Source organism: Lycorma delicatula, chromosome 10 (assembly GCF_047948215.1).
Source record: "Lycorma delicatula isolate Av1 chromosome 10, ASM4794821v1, whole genome shotgun sequence".
Taxonomy (NCBI): domain Eukaryota; kingdom Metazoa; phylum Arthropoda; class Insecta; order Hemiptera; family Fulgoridae; genus Lycorma; species Lycorma delicatula.
In genome coordinates, this window is record NC_134464.1 from 18,618,198 (window position 1) to 18,629,372 (window position 11,175).

Consider the following 11,175-nt stretch of genomic DNA (forward strand, 5'->3'; position numbering starts at 1 on the left):
TTGATTTGTAAAGTTTTTGATGTAAGTAAATCTTTGGTTTATAGATACATATTTTTTTTGTCGATTCACTTCCATTCCTCTTTTTTGACTGAGATATGATCTATTGTTTCTCATAGTCCTGACCATTAAAAAAGGACTTTTCCTTGAAGAACTAAATGGATTCCTTCCCAAAAGAATTTTTTTTATTGATTTGTGAAGCTTTCATGCATAACAAATATTCAGTTCATCCAGTTTGTTCTCTACATCTGAATTTGTTATAATTGTTTTTCTTTAGTTATAAATTTTAATACTTGTTTGAGTTATATATGAATTTTACTATGATATTTCCTTCTCTTTATCTTTAATTTATTTTATTGGGCATGTGTCTGTAGATTTCCTCTATGTCTTTTCCCCCAACTTGTTCATCATGTTTCTTTTCTATTTTATAAATAATTTGTTGTAGGTTTTTGTTGTTTTGCTTCTTTATATGAGGATTAGTTTTTTTTGGTTATATTAGAATATTTTGATTCTATTTGACGTTTCTTGCATTTTTATTTCTTTCTCTTTATTTTCTTCTTCTAGTTTGGTGAATTGTTTTTTAAATTCATAGATTTCTTTTTTATTAATATTTTCGAGAAAGTTGTTCTTGTATATTAAATTTTTGTCGATAGATTTTTGTTTTGTTATTCTATTTTCCTTTTTAATTCTTTAAAGGGCTGTTTGGAGTTTGTGTCATGGCATTCAGTTTCTTGTTTATTAATTTTTCATTGCTGAACAATCTATTGTAACTTAGGATACACGTAAACCCTCTCGTTATGAACCAGTCATGTTGTCAGAGGTGAAAAGAAAAAAGAGGTTTAAATTAGCACGTGTTCATAATGAGGCAAGGAGTTTGCAGAGAGCTGTTAACTAGAAGAGTTCACTCAGACCTTAGTACCTGGTGATTATGAGGGAAGGTGGTAATTTAGCGAAGATAAGCCTTTTATTATTTTTCATGAAATAAGTAGTTATGTATTAGCTCAATAAAAAAAATCATAACTACCAAAAAAACATTAAAAAAGTAACCATTGTATAAAGAAAATTACATAACGAAGCTGTTTTATTGGTTATCATGTTAGTTATGTTTTTTTGGTGAACGAAATGCTGTGACTTTTCATAAGAAGCTTAATAACCATTACTGTAAATAATTCCATTTATCATTTTCTTGCGTGTTTTCTTCACTCTTGTGTTTGAGGTTTTAGTGGAAATTCACTTGACTCTCAAATGGGAAGTTTTGCTGAGTATTTACTTACATGAGAAACTTTACAAATACATTCAATGGTTGTTTGAGTAAATTTAAAATTCTTTTGAAAGAAAATCAAAATGCATCTGACAGACTAGAAAACCATATAAAATTGAGGCTAAGGTTCAGGTACATAATCCACCAGATGAACCAGTTATGAAAGTAAATTTTCAGAACCTCCTCTAAAGAGCCTTTGATGCCATTTTCTTCTCAGGTGATCTTACTTACCAAACCAGAGAGACCATTTAAAACAACATAAGGGGTGACTGTTTCTCCTTTTTCACATAATTTTAAACAATGAAGCAATTTTTAGGATGGAGAAGAAGATAAAGGGTTGGCCAAAAGGCAAAGTCTGAAATTAATCTCTTACATAAATAAATTGATTTGCAGTGAAGCATCAAGGATATTTGAGTCCTTGAGTTTCTATGATTGTTAAACGATCTGAACCCTATTTGTATATATCTGTAAGAAACCCATTTTCCCCAAGATGATATTTTAAATTAAGAAAGTGTAATATTCATCTGTGAGATCAACCTTCAAGTGTAAGGGTCAGAGGTCACAATCAGAATGAAGTACCCATTAGATTACTCTCTGCAACATACACTTTCCAAACTTTCACTGGAAAGAGGATGACATAATGCAATTAATTGCCCAGCTTCCTCCACCCACTACCCTATTACTAATGGGTAACTAATGCACATAATGCTCTTTGGGGATTAGACTGAATAAATCCCCGAGGAAGAGAGTTGGAAAGGCTCCTTATAAATACTGAAATAGTTATATTAAATAATGGCTCAGGAACTTGTTTTAATGCCAGAAGCTTAATGAAATCCTGCATAGATTTATAGTTGCATCGATTGCATCAAAGTACTCTTTCAAGGTTTTGAAAAAACCTTCACAAAAGTGACCACTTTTGGTGCAAATTCAACTGGTGCTCTAATGAAAATGAATCCCGTCTGTAAAATATGGTTATTCAACAAGGCAGCTTGAACAAGCTTCATTGCTAACACAAACCTCCCAGAAAAAACTAGAGTTATTGAAATTGATGTCATCACAATAACTGATTTTATATTTGACTCGGCTTTAAGACTTATTTACAGAACATCTGGGAACCCAGGAAACCACCGTGAATGGTGGAATAATAAGATTTGTGAAGTGATCAAAAAAAGAAAAAACATACAATGCTTTCAAGAAATGTCCAACATTAAAAACTTTTGTTGCCTTTAAAAAATACAGTATTTGCAAAAAGGTGTAAGAGATTAAAAAAAAATTATTGCAACAACGTGTGATCCATTAGCAGAAATATGACTGCAGCAGACATTTGAAAGAAAGTGAAGGCTTTCTGTGAGAATACATACTTTCACCCAGGCATGGTCAACATATGGCACGTTTAATGAATTTATGCAGCCTGTGAAAAATTCTTCAATATTAGCTTTTTTTTTATAAGCAATTAAATAGTGGAAAATACAGAAATTTAAAAAACTTGCCAAGAAATATTTAGTAATATTCAGCTCAAAATATATTTGTGAACAAACCTATTTTTTAATGAATCTAAATAAAAGTACAACAAATTCCATAATAAAATTTTGTTTACTCGAATCGTTTTGGTATTTAATATTTTTTAATTTTAATATTACGTTTGGCCCATAGTAAACATTTTTTTTTCTAATTCAGTTTGGAGGCAAAAACTGTTAGCTACACCTGCTTTAACCAAATACATTGCCTTCAATCTAAAGACATATAGCAGATTCATCAAATGAAATTGCTGAACCATTAGCCACTCAATTTGAAGAATTTAGTAAAATGGTCAATTTTGACCTATGATGATCAATTCCAGACCAGCTGGAATACGGTATTGTGAGTAAGCAATTAAACACGAAGTTGCTTTGCCTGATACTTTAGCAAAAGACTTATAATTGAAACTTCAGTGTAAATCTATGATGAAAATTACAAAACTATGTCCCACTCTCTATATTTGGTTGCTTACCTATTCTTACTTAAACATCTATCGTATTTGCATATAATTCCAAGTTAATTATGTTAATATTACAGTTTTTGCTGTCACTGCAAAACAAATAGCCTTCAATAATGTTATTAAATGTTATCTTTCTGGTAGGATTGTTTTCAAGTAATAGCCTTCTGTCAAATGCTAAAAAAAATGCAGTGCATTTTATTACAAGCTAATCATGGAAATGTTTCAAAATATTAATATCGCCTCTTGTTACAAAATCTAGGTATCTCGCATTTTCAGATTTGAATATTTATAAAACCTAACTTGAAAAAACATTTCTGAACCTTAAGATTTTACTGAATAAATATTGTTTTTGTTGCTGGACTAACAATTCACGAGAGAATTGTTATGAGCCGTACTTCTGATGATTTATCATGCAAATTTATTTTGATTGATTGTATGATGTTATATTTATTAACTCGACCAAGAATGAAAGCAAAAATTTTTATAACGATTATTAATATCAATAATGGAACTTTTGATATATGACATTTTAGATAACTAAAAATACTTTTTCTTAAATGTAATTTTAAAATGATAAAAAAATTATTTATTAATATCAAGAATGACAGATGTAATAATAATATTGGTGAACTTTCATGCGACTACAATAATAAAAATATAACTCTCATTAATAGAAGAGTATTAGTTGAAAAATAACATGTTATAATGAACTTCTTATTTAAGTTAGCTGAAAGCATACAGAAAATTCAAGGTAATCAACAAATTTTTGTGATGAAATTTTTTACGTGAGCTTTCAAACATGAAAAACTTTGAAAAATAAAATATAATAATATTATGAATAAAAAATTAGGTGTATCTTATGAAAATTATGTTTAATTTTGTGAATAGTACTTTGTAAATCTGAGGAAGATGTAACTGTAAAAATGTAAAATAATCTCAAATTTTAGAGAAGTGTTAAATTATATTTTAGTCATCATCGCAGATGTCTGTGTACTGTCTTATCATATAATTTGCTTCGATAATTTATGAACGCTTCATTTATTTTTGTAAAATTATAACACAAATAAAGCAATTATGATTAACTAAGACTGTGAATGGATATCCTTTCCAGATTTATTTCACCCGTCGTTCTATTTGTTTGAGAAAATTGTATTAATTTCAAGAGTTTGCAGGAAAGCAATGTTAGGCCTTTCAACTACAAATCAAAAAGTGTTTTAAGGACATCTAACAATAACAGTTCATTGTGCTGCAACTGTCAGAATAGAAAAAAATTTCTAAAAATTATACAGCTGTGCAAGCAATTTCAGTTAATGTTACTGCTATTCATGTTTATTTCCTATTCTTGAAATTTGTTATTCTTGTATTTTTACTAATGACCTCATCTGTTTGTATATATGCATTCTGCATATCTCCCAAGCATGTCTGATTTGAAGTGTTAGATATCAGCTTTTGTAATTTAAGGTGTCCCAGAGATTCGGGTACTATTTTATCTGCAGAATAATTTGGGTAAGATGATGTGATAATTTTTAATTAAAACTAAGTTTGAACACAATGAAAGTACATCCACAGATATTCTGCTTGTATTTCTCTTTTTCTTTAGTCATACAGTACTCAAAACCAAATGAAAATTCAAAGGAAATAAAAATCCAAATTCAAAGAAAATGTTATAAACATATTGTAAACTTTACATTTATATTATTTCACTTCCCAGATTATTGTAAATATAAATTTATTTATCACATTAGAAATAAGTTAAAGTCAATATAAATGTTAACTTGTGCATTACTACAAAAAAAAAACTTCTTAATAAAAATAAGATTTAGTTAATAAACATCTGCAGCATATATTAACAGAAAGTGATTGTTGATTGATATTTTGCTTTAGATACTATTTTGGTTGTGATGGACCATAGTTTATTTACGTAGTACATAGACTCTAGCCAACTAGTTCAAACCGAGTTGTTAATTGAAACCCAACCTTCAAAATACAACATTTACAGTATTTGAAGATGAAATTAATGTTGAATTTGAACTTAACACACCAAAATCAATCCATTTCTTATCCTTTCCTTTTGTTTCTTGAAGCTGTTAATTTTTTAGGACCGAGGTAGAAGAATATTCATCCACAAAAATTTCATTCATGGTCTTGCTTTGAAGCAAGACCTCAAAAAAACAAATTGACCTCATTTGCTGCAGGAAAGGTAATATTCTGATTGTACCTCTATAGCTAGTATGAATAGCATTATCTGCTATAAAAACCAATTCCATTATCATTTTCTTGTACATAGTAGGCGTTTGATGTGAAATGACCCTGTAAAACTAATAAATAAGTATTCTTTAAAACATTAGTGTCTTTTACACCATATGTTACAACTAGTAAAAATTTATGAATAAATCACACAAAGAACCATAAGAAGGTAAAAAGTAGTTTTTGTTTTGCATTGGTAATTCATTTTTTTGATCGGTTTGTTTAAGCAACATTATTTTGCTTGTTATATATAATAAATGCTCTAAAAGTTTTAAATTAAGCATCATATAATTCTTTCTTCATAATGCCACAAATCAGTAATAAATTGTAAACTTTTCCATATGAGATAAAAACGTTTGTAAATTTTTGAGCTGAATATTTTTCAAGTATAAAAGTCTGTTTCATTTTTTAAGAATGAAACAGACTTTTAATCTACTTCATCATGATGAATGAAGTTTAACTTCGCCATCTTTATTGACGAAATATATTTTATTTTGTTATACAATAGCATGCCTGCCAACTGAAGGAGGTATTCATCATCACAAATTTAAATATATAAATTTTTATTTTATTTTAATTAAACATTTATATATTGTAATTTTAAAAGATTTGATAATTAACAAAATACCTTTAACACTAATTATCCTAGATGGTTCATGCAATACTAGTATTGAATTTTATAATCTACATTGCAAAAAAAAAATGTATAAAATGGTGTTTTTAGTCATATACGTATTCATCATTTAGATCATTATTGTTATCAAATATAAACATTCCACCTCTTAAAGAAATATATTGAACTGGTATATCATCCTCATATTTTTCTAAATATTTTTTAATAATGTATGCGATTAAAACTGTTAATCTAGCTTGCATTATTTTCTTCATTTTTATAACATGTAAATGTGTTGAGCTGTATGTAAAATAATCATAAATTAAGGGTACAATTATTGAACCAAAGCTTGTAATGAAACCAACAGCAATCCATGTTATGCATCCAAATACAAAAATGAAGAATATTAATAATATGTAATTTGACAAATATATCCTGAAAAAAAACACAAAAAACAAAGTTATTGAGAATCATACAATTATGTATTATTATTATTATTACTAATATTTTTATTATTGTTTTTTTACAAACAAATTGTCTCAACATTCACGCTCACAAGTATGCTTTAAAATACCTGTGACTGTTAAGGAGCTGGTTCAACCCATATCCAGTTCCCCATGTCCAGCCATCTCTGATCTCTGGGATCAGTCTGTAGGTCTATCTGCCATTTGTCGATCGATCCCATCTTTTGCCACCTGCAGAGACTTGTTAAATACTTTAATTCATATTTTTAATTTTTATCATTGCAAGAACTCTTAAAATGAGAACCAGTGATGAGAAGTTACTTTTACAAAAGCGTTTATATTTCACTGAATACTACTCTACAGTGCACAGAATAATGTAGATTAACTGGAACTTAATCTCATAATAGTAGTATTGTATTAGTACAAAAGTACTTTCATTTTTTTTAATAATGACTATTTATCTTACAAAAAAGCTATTCAATTTTTAAAAAAACATAGTGATATCTTTAATCATCTGTATAAAAATCCACGTGTTATTTGTTATACATCAACCGAGGCACACTAAAGACAAATAAATCTGCCTAAATATACTACTCACTTTATTTGTAGATATTAAGAACCCTTTTGATGATGTCAAATGGAATGAGATATTTAAAAATTGTGTCGGGGTATAGCTAATGAATAATATATACAATTGAAAAATATATACAAGGATAGTTGCTGTTATAATTGCAAGAGAAAATTTACAAGATTTAATTTTGAAAGGAATTGGACATGAATACATCAGCCTATGATTTTTCTTAACTTGTACATATAAATAATGAAAAAGCAAGTTTAATAAATATAGGTTAAAAATAAGGATTTAGTTAATGATATATTTGTTCTAGTGGAAATAAAAAATTAATTAAAATTAATTCTGGTAGTATTTTGAAATAAAATATAAGTAATGAAATATGACTGACATAAAGGTAGATGTTCAAAAATGTTGAAAAGAGGTAACATATCAGAATTATGAGAATTTTGTTATTTAAATGATAAAATCACAAAGGAATGGGAAAGTAAAGATGATATTAAAAACAGATTAGCACCAACTAAGAGAACCATTTATACGGCAAATAAATCTGCTTGTACCAAATATAAATGTAGGGATCGGTCAGAAAGGAAAGGAAACTTTAAAATCATTTGTATAACAAGAAAATGATGCAGGTTCATAAAATACATGAACAAATTTAAAGAAGTTGAACACCCTTGTAAAATGGAGTATTAGATCGATAGGTTTAACGGTAATTTTTCCAAATTTGGTTAGTGAGGTTGTGTAGAGTATAATAACGGTATGGGAAAATAGACATTAGTATTAATTCACTGATCAGTTTGAGAAAATTGATAACAGTATAAAATAAAACATTAATAACTCATTCTCAGAGCAGTAGGTTTTTAGAAGTAGTATTATTTGAATGTATAATAAAATTTGTTAAATGATATCACATGATGAAGAATGTTATATAAATATTTTTGAGATTAGCAGAGAAGAATAAAAACAGAGAATACCGTCTAGTGTAATGCCTAATAAAAAAAGATTCAGAAAAACTAACCGCTTTGCCCTTTTCTTTGCGGCTGGAATAGTTGACAAATTGTCTTTTAATAAGTATTGTCTTATTCCTCTCGTATAATTATAAAAATATTCTTCCCGATTAATATCTTCAATATTAAATGGAAATATTTCTTTATCTTCTTGATCTAATGATTTCCACAAATCTTGAGTATTCTTGTTAGAAAAATCCCATTGTCTTGTAGAGAAATGTGATACTAACTGCGAAAATTTGTCAACATTCTCTGATATTTTTAGCTGCCTGAAAGTATACCAACAAAAATAAAATGAATAACATGTTTAACACAGTTTTTTTTTCACTAAAAATATTCACCAAGACTGCTATAAATAAATACATGCATAAACATTTAATAAACAATAAACATTGTATTTCTGATATTAACACAAATTTAGAAGTATTAGAAATTAATAAAGATTACATAAAATTAAATATATTAGAAAAATATTACACGTATAAATACAAACAAAATTTAAATTTGATAGCTATCGACAGTATTTGAGGGAGACGTTCTTATAAATACTGCAACATATAGCAGCACCTATGAAAATTAATACGCAATTATTATTTTAGTATTTTTATTTTTATATTTTTATTACAGAATAACTTCAATCATGACTGAGGATGCAGGATCCATGAAGTACTTTAATGAAAAATTAAGGTAAGATATGCCATCTCAATATACTGTACTAGGTGTTTTATTTTTAAAAAAATTAAATATAATTTTAACAATACAGCGGAATAATATGAATTTTAAAAAGAATAATTTCAGTAAAGTAAATATAGATATCGGTATTTAATTAATTTTTATTTTAGAATTGTTTCTAACTTAATGTTATAATTTAGCATTAGGAAAGTGTATGAAGATAAAAAAAATTGTAGGTACAAATTTTCTGGATTAAACACTTTGTCTACTCGGCAACTTTTTCAACTAATATCCTCATTTTCTGATTCTTTTTTAAAACATTTATCGATAGAGTGTGATTAATTGAAATGTGCTAAAAGTGAAAGTACATTTGAACATTTTAAAGTGAAAGTAAATGAGTGAAAGTACATTTCTACAGCACTAACAGCAGGACTTACAGCAGTAGATGAGTAGAGTGATGTAATTACTGAAGGTCAAATATTCAGAAAGAAGTAATCTTTAAAATGTTATAGAAACTATTCAGGAAGTTGAGCAATTCTTATACTTATCCTCTCTCCTTTTCTGTTTAGCTTCTGGAACAACCGTAAGATATTACTTAAGAGGATGAATGAGGACGATGTGTATGAATGTGAATGAAGTGTAGTCTTTTACAGTCTCAGGTCGACCACTCCTGAGAAGTGTGGTTAATTGAAATCCAATCGCTAAAGTACACCGGTATCCATGATCTATATTCAAATCTGTATAAAAGTAACTAGGATTTGAACCTTAGAACTCTCAACTTCAAAATCAACAGATTTGCGATGATGAGTTAACCACTAGACCAGCCCGGTGGGCACTTACCCTGGGAAAATAAACGTATCTTTACCTTGATATAAATAGTCTGTATCTATTTTTAAAAGTATAAGCTTTAATTAAACTTTTAAATTATAATTTCAACTCATTTCAACCATTTTGTCCACCTCTATGATAGAGTGGTAACATTTGGCATGATTCCTTTTCTTAAGTGGATAATAGTAATAATTACAAAAGTGTAATCAAGGAATAAACTCTCGCCAGTCTTGGCTCTAGTTTCCTGTTATAAATTGTCATTAAAAACAAAAGCTTACCTTTTTTCTTTACCAAAAATTTGTGCAATTATATCTATCAGTAATGCTGGTAGATAATGAAGAAAGAACTTAAAAATGCTGAATTTAAATTTGTCCTTTACCAGAATGAGAATGGGAATTGTATAGGCAAAGATGGAAATTGACCACAATCTTTTGCCAAGTTTACAGAAATTATTCCATGTCATTGGATTTTGTGTGCCTTAATTCGTTGGTGGATCTTTAATACTGTCCTTTTTTGTTCTGTAACAAATTTTTTAAAAGTTTTATGGTAGCAATACAGGAAAAATAGTATAAGAATAGCTTATTTCAGTTTGAAAAATATCTCATTAGTATTACAGTAATTATATTTCCTCAAAATTCTAAACTTTTTGAAGTTACAGGAAGTAGTAAACCTGCAGATTCAAACTACAGCTACAGCTACACAAATTCAACTAAGAAATATACTACAAATGGATTCTTATGCACTTTATAATGTAAACATAAACAGACTGCAGTAAACAATCGAACACCTTTTTTTCTCATATTAAACTTACTCGAAAATTCACTAAGTTCCTGCTGAATATCCTATTTAGATTGTACAGGCAATGAAAGTGTACCTAATAGTAGATGAAGGATTAGGTAATTAGTGTCTTTGTAAATACAAAACTTGTTAATGGTATATATGTAAAAAATCTTAATGTAAAATATTAAAGTTTCTGTTTTTCACAAGATTTTGTCATACTGTTCTGAATTCAGAAAGAAATTCATAAGTGTATTTTTACAGCAATGTTAATGGGCTTAATGATAATATTACTCCAAGTAAAAATATTTTATTGCAAACCTTGAAGAAAATCCTTAAAAATACAGCAACATTCTAAAGTAACTTTACTCTTATCTGAGAGCATTTTTAGGTGATTTTTTTAAAAATAAATATTTAAAGGTTTTTTTTTAATAAATATTTTTCAGTTTTTTAACATCCTATTGTGTTTTCTTTACTAAAGAGTTCCTAACCTAATATAATATGTTTAACAATCATACATTCACTCTTTCTCGGATTATATTGTCTTATATAGATTATATGAGAAGACCCAACTACAATCAATCAACAATTTTTATGTGTATACAACAATCAATTGTAATTGATAAGCACTTACTTCTGAAATGTGAGCTACTACAAAACTGAAGGAACAGAACTTCTGGAGCATTTCTCTACATGTAATTAATTATTCTGATTTGGTAGGCCAGGTTGTAAGTCTTGCTAGGAACTAGAATTGTGC

At 28.0% G+C, this 11,175-nt stretch overlaps 1 long non-coding RNA gene across 2 annotated transcripts in view; it reads left to right on the plus strand.

Annotated features, from left to right (window-relative positions):
- Window positions 1-10,487, plus strand: part of LOC142331644 (uncharacterized) — a 104,219-nt gene extending 93,732 nt beyond the window's left edge. Inside the window, exons 4-5 of one of the 2 annotated variants that reach the window (XR_012758059.1) lie at window positions 8,769-8,828; window positions 10,294-10,487. This is a non-coding gene — a long non-coding RNA (uncharacterized LOC142331644). The remainder of the gene's footprint in view (window positions 1-8,768; window positions 8,829-10,293) is intronic. The other variant, XR_012758058.1, reaches the window with a different exon arrangement.
- The last annotated feature ends 688 nt before the right edge of the window (window positions 10,488-11,175 follow it).